We start from the raw sequence: 12,772 nt of genomic DNA, 5'->3' as shown, positions 1-12,772 counted from the left end.
GGAAATTTCACACCGTGCCGGAATCTGGGCAGCGGCCGGCTGTTCTTCCCGACCCGATTGGGTTGGGGACGACCCGGTTCCAACCCGGTTTCGACCTGGGGTTTGATCCTTCAATTCCCAAATCCATTTCCTATTTACTGTTTCTGGATTTTTAATTAATTATGTGCCTTATGTGCTATGTGCTTTACATGATTATGTGAACCTTATGTGTTATATAATTATATGATTAGATATGCGAGTCAGATAGAAACTGCATGGGTAGATTGATAGGGTTACGTAGTATCAATTCAAGATACGCGTATGTAGTAAAGTATCTAAACGATTATCTTTCTATGATTGGTTCAGTGTCAGCAAGGCAAATCAAACTAGAGACCGAAGGCGGTGAGTTGAACCAGGTTAAGTACTCGCAAGGCAAGTTTTCCCCTATTCTTAATTCAGAATAGTGAAATATACCTCAATTTACATATCAGTTACACCTTGATAATTATTGTTCATATACACTGTTACACAATTATTGAATCTTGTTTATATTTCATTTCGATTCTTGATTTCTCCCAATTTATTGAATCCTCTATTCATATTCCAATACTTTTTGTTACATATATTATGATATATCCTGATGTTGGGATACATCAAAAGCATTCCGATTGTTCCGGATGCTAAACTTCGGACTGAATGGTTACGATACGGACTGGGTTTTACCCAGACCTTTAATTAATAGGCCATAGTTGCCTGAGTACTCCTTATGTTGGTTGGATCTATACAGTTGGGTATAGATTCGCACTGTATCCTGACTGATCAGCGGATTATAGTGCATATGTTGGTTCTTGTTTCCAGTCTTGTTCATTTGGCACTCGCCAGTGTTGGCAAATTATTATTCTATTTAGATATAAATGGTTGTTCAAACCAATAACTTATGGACTCACTTATTTTTCTCTCTTTATACTATATATATTATTGCAGGCTTGTTGAGCAATTTTAGCTCATCCTCTTTTATTGTTATTCCTATTGTCTTACAGTTAAGGTAGAGAATGAAACCCATGAGAACCCGCGTAGTCAAGAAGCGAGTCAAGCAGCGGGACCCTCTTATACCAAGGGTGTTCATCCCTATCCCTGAAGAGAGCTTTGAGTTACCAGATCAGGTGTAACAGGATAAGTAGTATTATGGTTTGAATAAAATTTGTGTGGTGAGCTTGTAGATAGAATAAAGATTTGTAATAAAGGGAGTTCTTGAGAAAGATTATTTTTATTTGGTTTGTAATAAAGTTAGTGTATCGTTCTTGTTTTCAAATCTTAACCTTAAAAGATCCTGAGTAGCAGTAGTTCGGGGTAATTATTTTATTTATATTCCGCATGTGCAAGATTAGTATGTAGTTAATATTAGTAATGCCCCAAATCTATACCCCAGATTTGGAGGGTGTTACAGTTCTCGTTCAAGCTGCTTCTTTAAAATCTCTTATTTCTTCAAGGACTCAGTTAATTCATCCTTAGCAATCTTACACTCAATTCTCAATGTTTCAAATTTAATAAACTGAGACTCTAGCACTTTATTCCTCTCACTTAAAAAAACAAATTGTTTTCTTTAATTTTAGCATTTTCCTTAGTGAGGGACTTAAGTGTAACACGGAAGTGATATAATTCTGTAGACATGTCATTGGTTGCATCATTACACTCAGCTTTAGATAAGTGTGCTAGGTTAGTGGTGATTACCTGATTACTTGAAGAACTTGTTTTTGTTTCATCAGACTTGGCCATCAGGGCTAGGTTGACATAGCTTGTTTCTTCATCTTCATCCAATCCATCAGCTTCCCAGTCATTTTCTTGTGTAATGAAAGCCCTTTCCTTTTGCCTGAGCAACTCAAAGTATTTCTGTTTATAATCAACAGGCTCAAATTTCTTCTTGCTAGAATCTAACTTTCTACACTCACTGGCAAAATGCTTAGCCAAGCCACATTTGAAACATTTGAATTTGGATTTATCCACCATGTTTCTACTTGGCTTGGCTGCTCCAAAGTTCCTTTTTCAACTTAATCTTGGCAAATCTTCTGGAAAGGAATGCTAAATGTTCATCAATATCATCCATATCATTTTGGCTCAAATAATTTTCATTTTCAGCTACCAGCCCTTTACCCTTGTTTTCACAGACCTTTGATGTAGACTCAACAGCTTCTACCTTCATCTTTTTCTCCTTCTCTAACTTAGCAACCAGTGCTATGGACCCTCCTTTCTTCCTTCCTTTCTTCATCCTCTCATCTTTCTTTATTTCAAGCTCATAAGTTTTCAGAATGCCATACAGTCTCTCCAAGGTGAACTCCTTGTAATCCCGAGAATTTCTCAATGAGACTGTCATTGGCTTCCACTCCTTTGGAAGAGATCTAAGGAACTTGAGGTTAAAGTCTTTTGTTTGATAGACTCTTCCATGCAACTTCAAAGCATTTAGTAGTTTTTGAAATCTACTAAAAATGTCTGTGAGAGACTCATTGTCTTCATAATGGAAGTGCTCATATTGCTGAATTAGCAGCTGCATCTTATTCTCCCTTACTTGCTCAGTACCATCACAAATAATCTGGATAGTGTCCCAAACCTCTTTGGCTATTAAGCAGTTAATGATGGTGTCAAACATATCACCATCAACTCCATTGAACAATATATTTATGGCCTTCTTGCCTTTCCTGACTTGCTCAATATTAGGTTCTGACCATTCATGCCTAGGCTTGGGAACAGATGGCTCATTGCCAGTTGCAGCTCTCATTGGTACATGAGGACCTCTCTCTATGCAATCCACATAGGCCTCATCTTAGGAAAGAAGATGTAGGTGCATCTTCACCTTCCAGTGGTGATAATTATCTTTGTCCAGAAAAGGAATTTTAACTCCAACATCCTTCTTGTTCATCTTGCTGTTTGTTGTGATCTTTACACTTTTTGTACTTCAAGAGCTTGCTCTGATACCAATTGTTATTCCCTAACAATACAACAAGAATTACAGAAGGGGGGTTGAATGTAATTATGGCTTCTTTTTCAAGATTTTAAAACAGTTCTTAACTCGACATATATATATGTGTGTGTTTGATTTGCAAAGTGCGGAATGAAAGGATTAAATAAATCAAACACAAAGTAATAAAAACACAAGTCTTTAAAACTTTCTGGTGGATTTGAATGTATCCACCAGAGATATATAAATATCTATTTGAGAACTCTGTGAAGCTCAAATTAGCTCACAGCTGTTTTACAAGTTGAACAAACAAACTATGGAGAAAATCTTGACAAGTACAGCCTTTTCTATTTCTCACCTAAAATGTGTTTGCTTTGTTGTTTGTTCTACTAGCTACACTTGGTTTATATATCACCAAGTTTACATGGTAATAAGATAGGATAATAAAACAAAACCTATCAAGTCTAACTCCATGCTGCTTCATTACTCTATTCCAGCATCTTTGAAAATCTTCATATCTTGCATAGAAATGGTAATGCTTCTTTGTTCTCAATTTCCTGCTAAACAGGCTGCCACATTCCTTTTGCAAACACCCAACACATGTGACTGTGTTGTCACTGTCAACAGATATTTGAATTGAACATCCATCGGGTACATGCTTGTTATCCATCGGGTAGTTTTGTTGATCATCCGTCGGGTAGCTTTGTTGATTATCCGTCGGGTAGCTATTTGTCACTTGACTCCACTTCACTTATGCATAATTACAAGACATCTTATATTTGCAATTAATCAACCTATTCTGCATATCTACTAGTAGCCAACATGACTCATATGCTCCTACAAAATTTATACAAAGTTATTTGCAGAAATGTGCTACAATACTTATTATTACATAAGCTACTCACCCGGTGGAAGTCAAATCATCATCCGTCGGGACTATATTTGATCATCCATCGAATGTTACAATATTCACTAAGTTAAATCTACTAAGGTGTTTTATTTAACTTATCATCAAGTTCACAACATATTCCTCATCACTGAAGTCCAATTTTCTTTTAGAGTGAAGTTTGTATCTAAATTTTGTTAGGAATATGTTGTGAACTTGATGATAAATTAAACAAAACACCTTAGTAGATTTAACTTAGTGAATATTGTAGCACTCGACGGATGATCAAATATAGTCCCGACGGATGATTCAATATAGTTCCGAAGGATGATGATTTGACATCCACCGGGTGAGTAGCTTATGTAATAATAAGTATTGTAGCAGATTTCTGCAAATAACTTTGTATAAATTCTGTAGGAGCATATGAGTCATGTTGACTACTAGTAGATATGTAGAATAGGTTGATTAATTGTAAATATAAGATGTCTTGTAATTCTGCATAAGTGAAGTGGAGTCAAGTGACAAATAGCTACCCAACGGATGATCAACAAAGCTACCCCACGGATGATCAACAAAGCTACTCGACGGATAACAACCATGTACCCTGACGGATGTTCAATTTAAATATCTGTTGACAGTCACAACATAGTCACATGCGTTGGGTGTTTGCAAAAGGAATGTGGCAGCCTATTTAGCAGGAAATTGAGAACAAAGAAGCATTACCATTTCTATGCAAGATATGAAGATTTTCAAAGATGCTGGAATAGAGTAATGAAGCAGCATGAAGTTAGACTTGATATGTTTTGTTTTATTATCCTGTCTTATTACCATGTAAACTTGGTGATATATAAACCAAGTGTAGCTAGTAGAACAAACAACTAAGCAAACACATTTTAGGTTAGAAATAGAAAAAGCTGTACTTGTCAAGAATTTCTCCATAGTTTGTTTGTTCAACTTGTAAAGCAGCTGTGAGCTAGTTTGATTGTTAGGAATATGTTGTTCACTTGATGATAAGTTAAACAAAACACCTTAGTAGATTTGACTTAGTGAATTTTGTAGCTCTCGACGAATGATCTAATATAGTCCCGACAGATGATTTTTATAGTCCCGACGGATGATAATTTGACATCCATCGAGAGTGTAGCTTATGTAACAAATAAGTACTATAGAACATTTCTGCAAACAACATGTTTTAGTCTAGTAAATTTTGTAGGGTTCTCTAATGTCATGTTGACTACTAGATTGATATGCAGAATAGGTTGACTAATTGTAAATATGAGATGTCTTGTAATTCTGTATAAGTGAAATAGAGTCAAGTGACAGATAGACTCTCGACGGATGATCTACAAGACTCCCAACGGATAATCAACAAGACTCCCGACTGGATGACCAACATAGTCCCGATGGATGATCAAATTCAAAATTAGCTGTTGATAGTGGCAAAACAGTCACATGCATCGGGTGTTTGCAAAAGGAATGTGGCAGCCTGTTAAGCAGGATTTTGAGAACAAAGAAGCATTACCATTTTCATGCAAATGTGAAGATTTTCAAAGATGCTGGAATAGAGTAGTGAAGCAGCATGAAGTTAGACTAGATACATTTTGTTTTATTATCTTGTCTTACTATCATGTAACTTGGTGATATATAAAATAAGAGTAGCAAGTAGAACAAACAACAAAACAAGCTTATTTTTAGAGAAACATATCAAGGTGTATTCCGTAAGAATTTCTCTGTAGTTTTGTTTGTTCAACTTGTAAAGCAGCTGTGAGCTATTAAAAGCTTCACAGAGTTCTCAATCTGATATATATATATATATATATATATCTGGTGGATACTTTCAAATCCACCATAAAGTTTTAAAGCTTGTGTTTTATTACTTAGTGTTTTGATTTCTATTACTCTTTCATTCCTCACTATTGCAAATCAAACACTGTTATATATATTAAGTTAGAACAGTTTTAAAATCTTAAAAAATAGCCAGAATTACATTCAACCCCCCTTCTGTAATTCTTGTTGTATTGTTAGGTAATAACAGAGTTGACCCCTGAGCTTGATACAGTATATTATAACTCAAGATCTAATGCATGAGCACTACAAAGAGTCCCAATTTTTGACTCACAACCCTGAGCTTAGACCCAGGTCCCCTGATAAGCTTCAAAAGCCCTGAATTTACATTCAGGTCCCCTGAGTATGTCAAGAAAATTAATAACTCACTTGTCAACTAAAACTAAAATAACATTTAAACAAATAAGCAATTTTGCTCTCAGTTCTTCATGGATTACACTAAGAAAATGTCTTAATTTCAAACATGAAAGTTTATGTCCTTATAAAAAGTGATGGGGGATAAAATAAATCTCGATTATGTCATTAATACTGCATTAGTTACACCTGACTTGTACTGCTTACAAGACCCATTTATGAAGGCCCAAAAGCCCTGAATATTAATTATTTTCGTAATTAATAAAAATGGGAAAAATCAGCTATTGTTAAAAGGCGTAGAAAGGATATGAGTTCTTGTGGATCATCCTGCAAGAGGCCTTATAGGATAAGGAATCAGTTTCCTACTTCCTAGGACTCCAAAGTCCACTATAATTATAAGACTTGTTCACCAAGTCTCCTAACCCTGATCTAATTCAAGGCATCCCATGCCTATATAAGGGGTCTCACCCCCACAGACCAGAACTACATTTTTGACTTGATCCTTGGCATATAGCAAGGTACGTAGGCATCTTGTTAAGGCAGATCGAGTCACGAAACACAAGAGCAATCAAATCAAGCCTCGAATTTCACGAACCCTAGCAATAAATATACCCTAAGTTTTTAATCCATAACATTTGGCGCCGTTTGTGGGAAAGCATAACAACAACCATGGTGAACACGCGGAGCAAAAACAACGCCCCCGAAGAAACACCAGTTGGGATGACCCAAACGATTTCGTCGATGGCGGGGATACCCTCAAACTCATCCTATGCCTCCATCTAGGAGGAACCCTGATAGGGGCAACTGAGCCTCAACCATAAGGGAAGAATCCCCCGGCTCCTCAAGGGACGAATTCCCAATTTCAGTAGGTACATACACCTGTGAATCCTCAACCTGTTGGGTATGAGTATTCAACTGTGATGACCACTAACCCCCCCTTACGGGATGCCCCTATACCCCGAGGTTGGAGGAAGTGGACATGCAAATCGCAGTGAAGTACAAGGGCGGACGCCCCAGTACATACGTGGTCTGGATCCTATTCCGGAGAATCAGGAATTATCGGGACCTTACACGAAAAGAGACTTCGAATCGTCGGATGATGATATTGCTCTAAGAAGGAGGCGTGCTGGTAAAGAGCCAATGCCAGATGCTAACCAACGCTCTAGGAGCACTCAAGGGGCGAATCCTCAAGAAGTACAAGAGAGAATTAGGGCTCATGAAGCTGAGATCCAAAGGCTGAAATGCAACCTGGAGGTGCACCTGACCCCAAGACCCCCACTTCCTGCAAGGCAGAGAGATCCTCCTCCAATCATAGACCTGGATGGTCCAATACCAAGAAGGGCTATTGTCCCAAGGGCTGACCCAAGTGATCTTATGCCCCTAGGAGATCCTGATGATCCAACTCCACCATTCACTGAAGAGATAATGAATGCCCATATCTCAAGGAAGTTTAAGATACCCACCATCAAAGCTTATGATGGTACTGGGGATCCCCCTAATCATGTCAGAACATTCTCTAATGCACTATTGCTACAGCCCATGAACGACGCTATTAAGTGTCAGGCCTTTCCTCAAACCCAGTCGGGAATGGCTCAAAGGTGGTACAACCGTCTACCTCCGAATTCAATTGGGTCTTTTAGAGACTTAAGTCAAGCTTTCATTAAGCAATTCATCAGTGGAAGAGTGCATGAGAAGAGTTCAGCATCTCTCATGAGCATTGTGCAGGGAGCAAAGGAGTCCTTGAGAGATTATTTGAATTGTTTCACTAAAGAACCTTTGAAGGTCCCAGATAGGGGTGTAATCGAACCGAGCCGAGCCGAATACTGTCAGGCTCAGCTCGAGCTCGATTAAAATAGTTCGGGCTCGAACTCGAGCTCGATCGAGCCATTAATTTCAAGTTTGAAGCTCGGCTCGTAAAAGGTTCGATAGGCTCGAGTTCGGCTCAAAAGCTCGAATTAATTCACTAAATTTTAACAAAAAAATTCAAAATATGATCGATTCGACTCGAGTTCGGCCTGATAAAAATAAATAATATATAATAATTATTAAATATTTATATAAAAATATATTTATAATAAAAAAATTAAAAACAATAGAAGCTCGATAAGGCTCGCGAACCTGACGAGCTGAATAATTTGAAGCTCGAGCTCGGCTCGGTTAAAAATTCGAAAAGCTCGAGCTCGAGTTCGGCTCGATTATTTTTGAGCCGAATTCGAATTTTTTATGAGCCGAGCTCGAGTAGCTCACGAATAGTTTGGCTCGTTTACACCCCTAGTCCCAGACCTTGACGACAAGGTAGCTATGATAGCATTGCAGCAGGGAACTAGGGACGAATTCTTCAAGATGTCATTAGCCAAACGCCCTCCTGAAAGCATGTTGCAGCTCCAAGATAGGGCTAGGAAGTATATCAAAGTGGAGGAAAGCATGAGGAAGACGGTGGTAAATAACGAGGCCGCTGGTATCAAGAAGCGAAAGACTGATCTAGAATATAATGCTAAGGACAAGTATCTTAGAACTGAGTAAAACGCTGATTTAACCCCGAAGAAGGGAGGACCCGGACAAAAGTTCACCGATATGCTAAACTGAATGCTCCTAGAAGTCAGATCTTAATGGAAATCTAAAGAGATAGGGATTTTCCTTGGCCTAAGCCCCTGAAGGCTGATCCCTACTAAGCTAGATAAGAGAAAATATTGTAGATTTCACAAGGATGCTCGTCATGACACCGATGAGTGTAAACAATTAAAAGATGAAATTGAATTCCCCATTTGAAAAGGAAGGCTGAGCTAGTATACTGGAGATGCAGGAGATAGGAATAATAATGGAAGAAGGAACTTCGAGGATCGCAAAAGGGATCAGGATGATCAGGGGCGAAATCCTCAACCCAGGGGACCGGTGATTAACGCAATCTTTGGAGGACCATGACCCCGAGGGCTATTGATATATACAATCTTTGGAGGATTGACCGCTGCTGGTTCATCTAAAAACTCGAGGAAGACATATACTAGAGAAGTTATGCATAGTATCGGAGAAGCCTCGGAGAGGGCTAGGATAGGAGTAACAATGACATTCGATGAATTTGATTTAGAGGGTGTCAAATTTCCTCATGTCGATCCTCTGGTCATAACACCGATAATAGGGAACATCCCGGTGAAGAGAGTCCTTGTAGACAATGTAGCCTCAGTGGACATCTTACTCCATGATACCTTTATAAGGGTGGGTTACACTGGTTCTCAATTAATCCCAACCGATATGCCAATTTATGGTTTCACTGGAGTCGAGTGCCCCATGGAGGGAATAATTAAGTTGCCTCTGACTATAGGTTAGAAACCAAGACAAGCAACACAGATGTTGGACTTTGTAGTGGTAAAAGCTAGATCAACATACAATGCAATCATGGGAAGAATGGGAAACATGCTTTCAAGGTAGTCCCCTCTTCTTACCATTCAATGATGAAGTTTCCCACCCGAAACGGGATTGGAGAAGAGAGTGGAGATCAAAAGATGGCAATGAGATGTTATGTAGCCTCCCTTAGGGCTGATGGAGTTGGGGGGGGGCAGGTTTTGCCTATTGAAGATCTGGATATCCGTGAGAATGACAAGAAAAGAGGGAATCTAGTGGAAGACTTGATTCTGATCCCTTTGGTTCCCGAGGATTCTGAGAAAGTAACTTTCATTGGAGCGTCACTAGAGGAGCCCCTTAGAGGGAAGTTGGTGAGGTTTTTACAAGAAAATAGTGATGTATTCGCATGGTCAGCAGCTGATATGCCTGGCATAGACCCTAGAACTGATCACTCACAAACTGAACGTGGATCCAAATCGAAAGACCGTGAAGCAAAATAAAATGAGTTTTGCCCCTGAGAGGAAGGAGACAATCAAGCAAGAAGTGGAGAAGCTCTTGGAGGCTGATTTCATTGAAGAGATACAATTTCCGGAGTGGTTATCAAATCCTATAATGGTAAAGAAGGCTAATGGAAAATGGAGAATGTGTGTGGATTTCACTGATCTGAATGATGCATGCCCGAAGGATTGTTTCCCATTGCCAAGGATAGATATATTGATAGATGCGACCGCTGGTCATGAAATGCTAAGCTTTATGGATGGATTCAGTGGATACAATCAGATCAAGATGCGTAAGGATGACATCCCAAAGGTATCATTCATCACTGACTTTGGTTTTTTTTGTTATCTTGTTATGGCGTTTGGTCTCAAGAATGCAGGAGCTACCTATCAAAGGTTGGTAAATAAATTTTTTAAAGATCTTATTGGCAAAACTATGGAAGTATATGTAGATGACATGTTAGTCAAGAGTCTTGTGAAGACTGATCACATAACCCATTTGAGGGACGCTTTTGAGGTTCTGAGATATCACAGGATGATGTTAAATCCTGTAAAGTGTGCTTTCGGAGTGGGATCTGGAAATTTTTTGGGATTGATGGTCTCCAAGAGGGGAATTGAAGCAAATCCTGACAAGATAAAGGCCATTTTGGACATGGAACCTCCACGGTCTATTAAAGATGTCAAAAACTCACTGGAAGGGTTGCTGCCTTGGGACGATTTATCTCCAAATCCGGAGACTAAGTGCTTGCCATTCTTCAAAGCCTTGAAGAAAGTAAAAGATTTCATATGGACCGAGGAAAGTCAAGAGGCGTTCGAAGGATTAAAGAAATATATGGTTCAAGCCTCGTTGTTGGCTAAACCCGTCCTGAATGAAACTTTGTACTTATATTTGGCCGTCTCAGAAAATGCCTTGAGCGCCGTGTTGGTTAAAGAGGGACTTAAAATCCAGAAACCCATATACTATGTCAGTAAGACTCTGCATGGAGCAGAGTTGAATTATTCGACTATTGAAAAATTTGCTTTAGGCTTGGTGATGGCCTCAAGGAAGTTGCGTCCTTACTTCCAAGCTCATAAGATTGAGGTACTAACAAATTAGCCTTTGAGAAACATCATTCACAGTCCCAAAGCCAGTGGGAGACTGATTAAATGGGCCACAAAATTGGGAGAATTCGACATCAAGTACAAGCCGCGAATGGCAATAAAGGCCTAGGCGTTGGCTGACTTCGTGGTGGAGTGTACCATACCCAACAAAGAAGTCGGGGGGCAGAAAGATACTATACCTCAAGACACGGAAGGTAATAAAGGAGATGAAGAAGAGGGCACTAAAGAGAAGGAATACTGGGTTCTCTATTTTGATGGAGCATCAAAAACAAATTCGAGTGGAGTAGGGCTAGTTTTACAAAGCCCAGATGGATTGTTGATTGAATATGCTATGAAGTTAGATTTTCCAACCACCAATAATGAGTCCGAGTATGAAGCTCTGATAGCTGGCCTTGGCCTAGTAGGGACTATTGAGAGTCAAAAACTTGAAAGTTTGTGGGGACTCAAAGCTGGTGGTATCCCAGGTCAAGGGTGAGTTTGAGGCAAGAGATGAAATAATGGCCAAGTATGTCCGCCTAGTGAGGGCCGTGATAACTCTGTTCGATGAATGCCGTGTTGAGCACGTTCTAAGAGAGGAAAATGCTAAGGTAGATGCATTATCTAAGTTCGCCTCATCAGAGATAGAGAAAAGTCCAGGAAGTGTGTACTTCCGCGTTTTGAAAATACGAAGCAATGATGTTACACTTGTAGCCCCTATAGGGTTGGGGACATCATGTATAGATCCCATTAAGACCCATATCAAACTGGTTGGCTCCCAAATGATGTGACTGAAGAACAAAAATTGGTTGTGTGAGCATGAGATATTCCTTGATCAATGGAATTTTGTACAAAAGATCTTATGTGGTTCCTTACTTAAGATGTCTCAGACCTGATGAGGTGCATTTGGCTCTTGAAGAAGTACACGAAGGTATTTATGGGCAACACTTGGGGGCAGAGCTCCGACACATAAGATAACCGGTTTAGGCTTTTATTGGCCAGAAATGATGGTTGATGCCAAATACTATGTGAAGAAGTGATCGTTGTCAGAAACATGCACCAGTTGTTCGAAAGCCTCATGAGATGCTGACTTCCATCAATTCTCCCATTCCTTTTTCTATGCGGGGAATGGATATACTTGGCCCTTTTCCCATGGCCATAACACAAAGGAAGTTTCTGATTGTAGCTATAGACTATTTTACTAAGTGGATTGAAGCTAAACCTTTAGCTAATATCACAACCAAGCAAATTGCGCAATTCCTGTTGGAAATTATCATGTGCAGATACTGAATCCCTCTTATTCTAGTCACCGATAATGGAACACAATTCAATAATGAAGAGTTCAAGAAATACTGTGAGGGAAACGAGATTGAGTTGAAGTTTACCTCCATGGCTCATCCACAAGCCAATGGACAAGCGGAAGTGGCGAATCGCATTGTTCTAGATGGACGGAAGAAGAGGGTTGAAAAATCCAGAAATAATTGGGTGGATGAAATACTTCCAATACTTTGGGCTTACAGGATTACTTGTAGGGTCACTACCGGAGCAACGCCCTTCATGTTAGCATATGGGGCGGAAGCAGTTGTTCCTGTGGAAATATCGCACTCGTCTCCCGGAATCTAAGCATACAATGCTGAAAAAAATAAGGAGGGGAAAAGGCTATCCCTGGATTTGATTGATGAAGTACGAGATGAGGCGCATGCAAGGATAGTGAAACATTAGAAAAAAGCTTCTTTCTACTACAACTTAAGGGTGAAAGAGAGGTTTTTCAAACAAGATGACTCGGTTCTAAGGAAGGTGGAAGCTTCTGGTATAGGGTAGAAGGGAAAACTCGCCCCAAAT

Source organism: Apium graveolens, chromosome 9 (genome assembly GCF_009905375.1).
Source record: "Apium graveolens cultivar Ventura chromosome 9, ASM990537v1, whole genome shotgun sequence".
Taxonomy (NCBI): domain Eukaryota; kingdom Viridiplantae; phylum Streptophyta; class Magnoliopsida; order Apiales; family Apiaceae; genus Apium; species Apium graveolens.
Note: the sequence above shows the minus strand (reverse complement) of the source record.